Source organism: Plasmodium sp. gorilla clade G2, assembly GCF_900097015.1.
Source record: "Plasmodium sp. gorilla clade G2 genome assembly, chromosome: 5".
NCBI lineage: Eukaryota > Apicomplexa > Aconoidasida > Haemosporida > Plasmodiidae > Plasmodium > Plasmodium adleri (nom. inval.).
In genome coordinates this window covers 139,101-149,547 of record NC_041697.1, presented here as the reverse complement: position 1 = coordinate 149,547, position 10,447 = coordinate 139,101, and the positions used below count along the sequence as shown (strand labels likewise).

The window sequence follows — 10,447 nt, the reverse complement described above, 5'->3', positions numbered from 1 at the left end:
ATTTTTTATGACCTTTTTATATTTATTTCTATTATTTTTTCTAATTATAATATACTACAAAATTTTGTCATACATGTTATATATTATATATAGCAATATATAAAATATTATACCATGTTATTTTATTTTTATACTATTTATTATATAAATATTACAAAAAAATATAATGAAATGAAAATTTTCATTTTATATATTCCAAAAGAAATAAATTTTTTTTTTTTTTTTTTATAAATAAGGGATTACTAAAAGTTTATTTTTTATAACATTCCAACGGTGAAAAATAAATCAGTATATAAATATTTATAATTATGTGTATAAATATATATATATATATATATAAAATTAAAATATATCTATTATATATATATATATAATATTATTATATTTTTTATAGAAGGGATGAAAAAATACGTATTAGTTTTTTTGTTCATAAAAGTAAAAATATAAAAAGTATTCAACATTAGAATAATTTTATGTTATAAAGTAAAAAAAAAATGCTACTATAAAAATAAAAAATTGTTCATATTTAAATATATAAAAAAGAATAATATTTTAATAAAAATAAAAAAAAAAAAAAAAAATGTTTGTATTTATGGCATAGGTTTATTTTTTTTTTCCCTTATATATTCTTATATATGTTATATATACATATATATATGTATATATATTATATAATATTTATTTATAATGGCAATATGCATAAAAATACGTGAGAATTATTATTCTGAAAAATTTCGAAGGTGGAGGGAGAAAAATATATATATTAAAATAAATAAATAATAATAACTTTTTATAAAATATACGTATAATATTTGAATTACGGTGTTTTCTTTTTTTCTTTTGTCAAAGTAAATATATATATATAATATTTATTTTTATCATATGACGATAATTCTTTAAATAATATATTCATTATATTATATATATATTTACATATAATATATTTATTTATATAACAAATATAAAAACATCATTGTAAACATATCATATACAGAGAATGTAGAACATGTTAATATATAAGACTTTATAAAATTAAATTCAAATTATATAGTTGAGTTTATAAACATTATGTTTGAATACATAATATTTTTAAATTTCTGACATTGTAGGTTTTTTTTTTTTTTTTTTTTTTTTTACCCTCAAGGTAAATAAAATAGAGGAATGAATAATATTCCAAATATTTGAAACATATCAAAATTATGAGCATTTTATAAATATAGAATAATTTTGTATTTAAATAAATGTTATGTTTTTTAAACTATTCATATTATATATATATATATTTTGTAGTTTTTGTTTTTATGCTTTTTAATATATTCTCATAATATATTTTAATATTCTCTTCAAATGTATACATGAATTTTTTTTTGTTTTTTATGACATTATCGTTTTTTTTATAAATTTTTTGTAAAATGAGAATTAAAAGGTTATGTAGTTAATAAGGAGCATGTGTAATGTGGCTATTCAATATATATATATTATATATATATATATATATTTTTTTTTTTATTTATATTTATGTTATTATAATGTATGCATATGTACACTTATTATTAATTAATATTTTTAAGGAATCGTTTTAATAATTTTTTAAAACACTACTAAAAAATTAATTATTATATATACATTTTGATCTTCAAGATTTATAAAAAAAAAAAAAAAAAAAAAAATGGATAATTTAGAAGAGCTGATAGAAGAATATATATGTCCTGAAAAAGTCATGTTTACCTATGAGAAGGAGAAAAAAATTGAATTAATTTATGAAAAGAATAAAGATAAAGAAGAAAATAAAATAAGAGATAACATACTACAAAAATTATTATTATTGATAGAGAAGGAAGATTATGAAGAGAATGAAGAAGGAAATACAGAAAAAGTATATAAAGTATATGAAAAAAAATTATATGGAACAACATATGAAAATAATGTTAGGTCTTCAAATAATTTTGTTTCAAAGGATATATTTGAAATGTGTCTATATAAAATAAAAAATTGGCCTAATAATAATTTAATAAAAATAATTAGAATTTTGAAAAAATACTATTTCTGTAATGAAAATATGAAGAGAGGTACATCGATAAATTTGATTACACAACTGTTAGAAAGAATAGACATTTGTGATATGCCACTTGATTATTTTGAAACTTTGGTTTATTTTTTTATTAAGAAAATAGAAGATTGGCATTGTATTAATGGTGTAGTAAATTTTTTCTTTCTGATGTTTGAAAAATATGAGCATGTTTTAAAAAGTATTTATTATAACACTGAAATAACAGAGTTGTATAAAAATTTGTTTATTTATAAAAATAAGGAAAATAAAACTAAAAAGGATAATAATAAAAAAAATAATAATAATAATAATAATAATAATGATGATAATAATGATGATGTGTTTAGATCAAAGAATAATTTTAATGACGAAGAAGAGAATCAAAAAATTGATGCCCTCATGGAAAAAGATATTTTATATGAACAATATAGTGAGCCTTATAGTAATTATGAAGATGATAAATGTTTAAGTTCATATGATGAATATGAAAGTGACTATGATGATAATTTTGATGATAATCCTTCAGATTATAATTCTTCAGATGAAGAAGATTATATACAAATAAGAAGAATAAATAAAGAACAAGATGAAGAAATAAAATTATGTGTTGTATATAATATTTTGAAAAAATTATTTAAACATATTCATGCTCCAAGTTATTTACAAGGAATACGATTAAATTATTATAAAATAATTTTAAAATCGTTAGAAAATTTTAGGAATGAAATTATTAGTGTTCCTAATTTTATTGATAAGATACAAGTACAATTAGAAAACGAATCAGATCCTCGAAATATCTTAGTCTTATTTGATATAATTTATATTTTGTGTAATCGATATATATCTCCTTTAGAGACAAATGAAGATTTTATAAGTATAAATGAATATCATTTGTATGAACAAAGAGATGATGAAACTATAAAAGTGGTTGAAAATGAAGATGATGATAATAATAAAAATTATAATGATGATGATAATAATAAAAATTATAATGATGATAATAATAATAATAAAAATTATAATGATGATGATAATAATAAAAATTATAATGATGATAATAATAATAATAAAAATTATAATGATGATAATAATAATAATAAAAATTATAATGATGATAATAATAATAAAAATTATAATGATGATAATAATAATAATAAAAATTATAATGATGATAATAAGAGTGACCATAGTGATAATCATTGTGATGTAGTTGACACTAATAATGATGAGATGGAAAAAGATAAAAAAAAAAAATATATAAATAAAGAGTCATTATTTACATATGACAAAGAAACGAATTATTTAAAATCACTTATTGATATATCATTTTATTATTTCCCTATTGAGTTTATAAATAATGATGGTAGATATGATAGTATTACAGAAGAAATTTTAGAAGAGTCATTTTTTAGATGTCTTCTATCAAATAAGAGATTAGGTGCATACGTTATAATGAATATATTAGATCAGTTTTATAATTCTGATAATGATGAAATAAGTGAGAAAAATTTAAAAAGTATTTTGAGAGCCTTAGAAATATGTATACCATATTATGGATGTGAGTGTGCATCTAAATTTATAACAACTGTTATAGGTTTAATAGATTTAGAATGTATAGAAAATAATTCAACAGATAAAATGATAGACTATTTTATTGACATATTGTTAGTATTTATTAATATATTAAATAAAGAATCTATATCAATTAAATATAATATATTTAATAAGTATATATCTAGTTTGTTTAAAAAAATTCAGAAATATGTAATATTACATAAGAGTACATATGAAAATAGGACTTATAATATAAATGAAATTGTTGAAATTTTAAGAGGGAATAATAAAATATATAAAAATGGTGGTGATAATAATAAAATATATAAAAATGATGGTGATAATAATGAAATATATAAAAATGGTGGTGATAATAATAAAATATATAAAAATAGTGGTGATAATAATGAAATATATAAAAATAGTGGTGATAATAATAAAATATATAAAAATAGTGGTGATAATAATAAAATATATAAAAATAGTGGTGATAATAATAAAATATATACAAATTGTGAAACCCAAAACGTTGTTGTAGATATAAAGGAGACATCTGGAATTATTAATTCATATGACTATTCGTCTCATAATTCTTCAGATGATGATGAGAATAATAATAATTATTTAATAAATACTAGTGAAGAGAATAAAAATAATGTGTATGGAAGCGATGAAAGTGATAAAAATATTTTTTCAATTATAAAAGAGAAAAACGTAATTGATGAAATGAAAGAAAAGAAACAGAAAGAAAAAAAGAAAAACAAAATAAAAATAGATAAATTTAATGTTTTACAAAAAATATTAATAAGTATATCAAAAGAGAATCATTATATATTTTTATATATTCTTTATACAATAATAAAGCCAATATTGAAGGAGTGTTATTATTTAATATGTTTTTTAGCTAGCCAAAAAGAGGTAATGAAAAAAAATACGAATAAAATAAATCATAATAATAATAATAATAATAATAATAATAATAATCATCATTATAATAATAATAATAATAACTCTTGTTGTAGTGAGGATAAAGAATTCTTTACTTGTAATGAAAAAGAAGATGAATCAAAATATAATATAAGAATTAAAAGATTATTCAATATATTAACTTGCTACATAAATTTTGTAAATAATATTTTAGAAAATAGTGTTAAAATATATAAATTGATAAAATATAATATATATTTTTTAAATGATATATATATAGTAGGAGAAATAATAAAAGTGGGTGGAGATATTTTTATTAATAGATATCATGAATGTGGATTAGAACTTTTCAATATTCTTATAAATTTGATATGTATTCATAATAATGATAATATTTTAAAGAATGAATTAAATTATGATGATAATAATTTATCTATATATTTAATAAATACAATTATTTCGTTTTTTTCTATTGTTGGTTTTAATAATGAATTAATTGAAATATGTGAGTATAAAAGAAAGGAGATATTTCTTTATTATAAATGTTATGATAAATTATATAATCTTAATATAGATAATAATTCATTTGATTATAGATATATATGGAGAGAACATATTATAAAAAATTGTTTTTCTTTTATGGAGGATATAAAAAAATATAATGAAGAAAATATACTAAATGAAAATAGTGAATTTAAAAAGAATACTTTATTATTTTTTCTTAGTTTAATAAACAAAATAATAAAATATAAATATCTTCACATAAAAAATTATATAAATACAATGTTGATAAATATGTCTTTATTAATATTAAAGATATATATATGTGAGGAAGAACATATGGATCGATATATTAAGTTGTTGAAAAAAATGTGTCAAATGGATGATATAACATATATTATATTTGTTATTACGAATATATCATCTTTTATATTAAATTATTTTTATAAGGAAGTACAAAGGTTTAAAGATCACTATATATGCATAAAGAGTGATAATATATATAGAGATAATACATATAAAGATAATATATAAATAATAAAAGATAATATATATAAAGATAATATATATAAAGATAATATATATAAAGATAATATATATAAAGATAATATATATAAAGATAACATATATAAAGATAATATATATAAAGATAATACATATAAAGATAATATATATAAAGATAATACATATAAAGATAATATATATTGTGATGATACATACAAATGTTCAGACAATATTAATGTGATAGAAAAAGAGGAATCTACATACAATGACTTATTTCAATACATATATGACAAACAAAATTATAATTATTGTCTAGATAAAAACATTTTAAAGGTAGTATATACTTTAAAAGTTCCAAATTTGTTATTTGAAAAGGGTAAAAATATGGAAAATAATAAATTGGTGGATAATAATAATATTTGTGGGTATGAAAATATAAATAATTTACAAGAGGTCGATAATAATATAATTAAAATTATAGTTAATTTAAATATAGATGATAATGAAATTATTTATTATCATTTTAATTTTCTTTTACATTTGACATATTTACATATATTTTATACATATGTTAATATAACGAATATATTATTTTTAGAATATCATAATAAAGATAAAAGAATATTATGTCTTCAAAATATTAACAATAAAGATGCATGTAAGAATAAAACAGAAATGTTATATGAAATATTCATTTGTATAAATAGTATGGAGATTATAGACCTGTGTATCAAATATATGTATGAAGAAAGTGTGCTTAATAAATTTTTATTTTTAAAAGAAATAGATAATGACAAAAAAAAAAATGATATGATAGAAAATAATAAGAAGAGTGTAATGATTGAAATGGATTATATGAAAATAATGGATGATGATAAACAGAATATATTATATTACAGACAATATTTGAACAACATAAAAGGATTTATAAATATAAATCATATAAATAATTTAGAGCTTATTCCTTTTGATGACACAGAAGAAATAATATCAGAAGAAAAAAAAAAAAATATTTTAGAAATTGATGAAAATATTGATAAGGATAATAATAGTTTGAATATTATAAATAATAATTTATTTAAATATAATATTATGAAATTTCCAAAGAAAATTTTGAATTTTAAAATATTAATTAATACAAAGGAGTTGATATATATATTAAAGATAATATTAAGTATACATATTGTCTATAATAAGATAAAAAATGAATATAATATTATTACAAAAAATAATAAAGAGGAAAGATTATTATTTTCATTTTATCAGTATATATATTATAAATGGAAAGGAATTATGAATTATCTGTTTATATATTTTGATAGAATAAATAATAGGAAAGAATTTTTAGAAAATTTAATTGATCATTGTTTAAATAAAGTAGATGAATATATAATAAATCCAGATCATAATGAGGATGATATATATTGTGTTACATTTAAAAATATTTATAATTTAAAAGATAATAATAATAGTAATAATAATAATATTATGATTAATAAAAAATATGGGGACCATCCTATATATTTATATAAATCATTAAACGTTTTATTAATATTTTTTATTCCTTCATTGTTAGGTATAGATAATAATATAAGTGAAAAACATATATATGACTTGTTGCAGTTGTCTATGTATGTATATATGTTATATATATATAATGTGACTACAAATTTTAAGTCAATAAAGAGAACAGATGTGTTGCAAGAAGGCAGTAACCAAAATGTTGAAGAGGATGCATGTGATCATACAACTGTTACAAATAATAATAATAATGATGATGGTGATGATAATTATTATAGTGATAGTGACTCATGTGATGATAATATCAAACGTGAACATACAAATATTTTTAAAAAATCTTTTTTCTTTAAAAAAAAAAAAAATAAAATAAATAATAATATTATTATGAATGATGATGTATTGAATAGTTATGATACGTTTGTAAATTTTTTTAATGAGAAGAGTAGAACCATACTTTATTGTGATGAAAATGAAGTGGTAGATAAGAAAGATGTGGTTGATAAGAATGAAGTGGTAGATAATAATGAAGTGGTAGATAATAATGAAGTGGTTGATAAGAATGAAGTGGTAGATAAGAAAGATGTGGTTGATAAGAATGAAGTGGTAGATAAGAATGAAGTGGTTGATAAGAATGAAGTGGTTGTTAACAACGTGGATGATAACAACGTGGATAATAATAATAATAATAATAATATTGTTTACTCAAATTATAGTGTTAACAAAATAAAATATGATGAGATAATAAGGGCATTAGATTTTATAGATCTAGATTTATATGAAAATATTTATGAATGTTCCTTACAAATAATGTCTATAATAATATATAATAAATTAGATAAGAGAGAAAAATTTAATTATATATATATCCATATGAATATAATAAAATATTTTACTTTAACATTAAAAGATACTATACTATTTAAGATTTTCATTGATCATTTTACTAATATATTTCAAGCTCTTATGAATAATAATTTAAAAAAAAATATATATATTTATGTAGATGAAAAAAAATCTTGTCTATCAATAGATTCATTTTTCAATTTTATTAGTAAGACATTTAATTTTCCATTTTATGAGGATAAAAAAATTGAAAAAGAAATGATGAGCAATTGTGATTATGATGTTATGAATATATATGTGCAGATGATCTTTTTCTTGTTTGATTATTTATATTTTAAGAAAGAAATAATTCACAATAAAACAAAATATGATTTATATTTAATACATGATAACTATGATAAGGGTGATTATAATAAAAAAGGTTGTTATAATATAAATGTTCATATATTAGATAATATACATACAAATAAAATCATTGATGATACAACTGAAGATTGTAATAAAAAAATAAATATCAATTGGAAATATTTAAAAAAAATAAATATAAGTGCATATAATTCTGTTATAATTAGATTAATAAATGTAGAATCATTATTTGATATACATAAAGAAAATGTTTCCACTTGTTGTCATGAAGAGAGTTGGAATTTTTATTTTATGTGTCATTTTTTTATGTCCATTTTTCAGATGTTTTCTATATTTTATGATTTAACTTTTTATGTAAACAAAAAAGAGGAAGAAGACTTGAAAAAAAAAAGTGGAACACATGCAATGTCACATAATATATATGAAGAAGAAAATATGGAAAGTATTTACAACCATATGAATAATAAAAGAGATAAGCAATTATTAATTATATTTTATTATACTTATATATCACATATATATAGTTATTTATTTCCAAATGTATATAATATAGATACAAATACATTATTTTGTATTAATAATTTTAATAGTATATATTTTAAGGAGCACCATAATTTTTTGAATACATACAAAACTTTTTTGCTTCTTTTTCTTTATCATATGTTTAATTATTTATATTTTATTGACATATCAAATAAATTTATAACAATAACAGAATATTTTTATTTAATAAATAAATATAATATTTGCTTTGAAAGTTCTTTATCTTATGATTTAATTCGAAATAAAAAGGAAGTCGTTGAATTTGTTAAAAAAAATGTAGAAAATATGTGGGGGGGTGGTTTAATAAAAAAGAATTACAATAACATTGATAAGGATGAAAATAATATCATGAGAAAAAAAAATAAACTTTATATGTCAACTAATGAACATAATATGGATAGATATAAAAATGATATAATAAATTCTATATATGATGTAAATACCATAAAAGATAAATCACATGTAATATATAAAATAAAATGTGAGAGAAAAGAAAAAAAAAAAAATAATAAATTAAATTGTAAATATCTAACTATAATTCATTTGATGTCTATAGTGTTATTAAATATGTCCATTCAAGAAATTGTAGATAATAATTTCTATGCAATCTTAGAAATATGTATATTAAAAGGAGTTAATAAAGTTGCCAATTTTTTTATTAATAAGAAAGAATATTTGACAAATAATAAAAAGTATATAATGCAAGTTTTAAAACATAACAGTGATATAGTGAAACATATATTTACACGTGATCACAAAAAAAATAAAAAAATAAAAATAAAACAAAAAAATATTAAAAATGAATTATTAACTGAAAAAAATTTAGAAAATACAACAAATGAATATATTATTCAAAATATGATGTATGATAAAAACATACCATCATATAGTGAATATAAAAAATTAATAATGAGAAAAATTATTTCATTGAATTTCATTTTGTGTTTACGATTATTATATTTAATTATTAATACTCTAAATTATTTTTTAAAATATGATAACAAAATAATAAATCATAAAGAAGAAAATGAAGAAAATATTAAAATGTTCAAAAAAAAAAAATTTATTTATTTCTTATTGTCATATAAAAGCATACTCATGAAAAATGTTATGAAAATACTAGTATCTGTTCCTTTAGCTTTAATAAGATATTTATCTGTATGTATCTTATATATTATATCTTTTTTTAATTACGATTCATTTCTTTCTTACGAAACAATTCAAGACGTAAGAGAATAAAAATAAAAATAAAAATAAAAATAAAAAGATATATATATTATATATTATATATATGTGTATATATATGTGCATATTTTTTTTTTTTTTTTTTTTTTTTTATATCAGATTAAGTGGTATTTGTCTATAGCTTCAATTGATCCTCATAAAAAAGTTAGAAAAATGGTAGTCTTGTGTAGGACAAGATGGATGTAAAACCCCATCTATTTTTTTTTTTTCATTTTTTTTATTGTTTATAAAAATACAAAATTAAAGTTAATTCAATTGGAATATTATAAATAAATGAAGAAAAAAAAATAAACATTGTGTTAATTTTACATTTGTTTTGTAAAAAAGTGAAAACATAAAATTTATATATATATATATATAATGCGAAATAATAACAAAAAATAATAAAATCAT

The 10,447-nt window shown here is 17.6% G+C and overlaps 1 pseudogene, besides 1 other annotated feature; it reads left to right on the top strand.

The window, feature by feature from the left end:
• Positions 1-1,669: 1,669 nt before the first annotated feature.
• Positions 1,670-10,240, top strand: PADL01_0503800 (annotated as a pseudogene).
• Positions 1,670-10,240: a sequence feature (conserved Plasmodium membrane protein, unknown function).
• Positions 10,241-10,447: the final 207 nt, after the last annotated feature.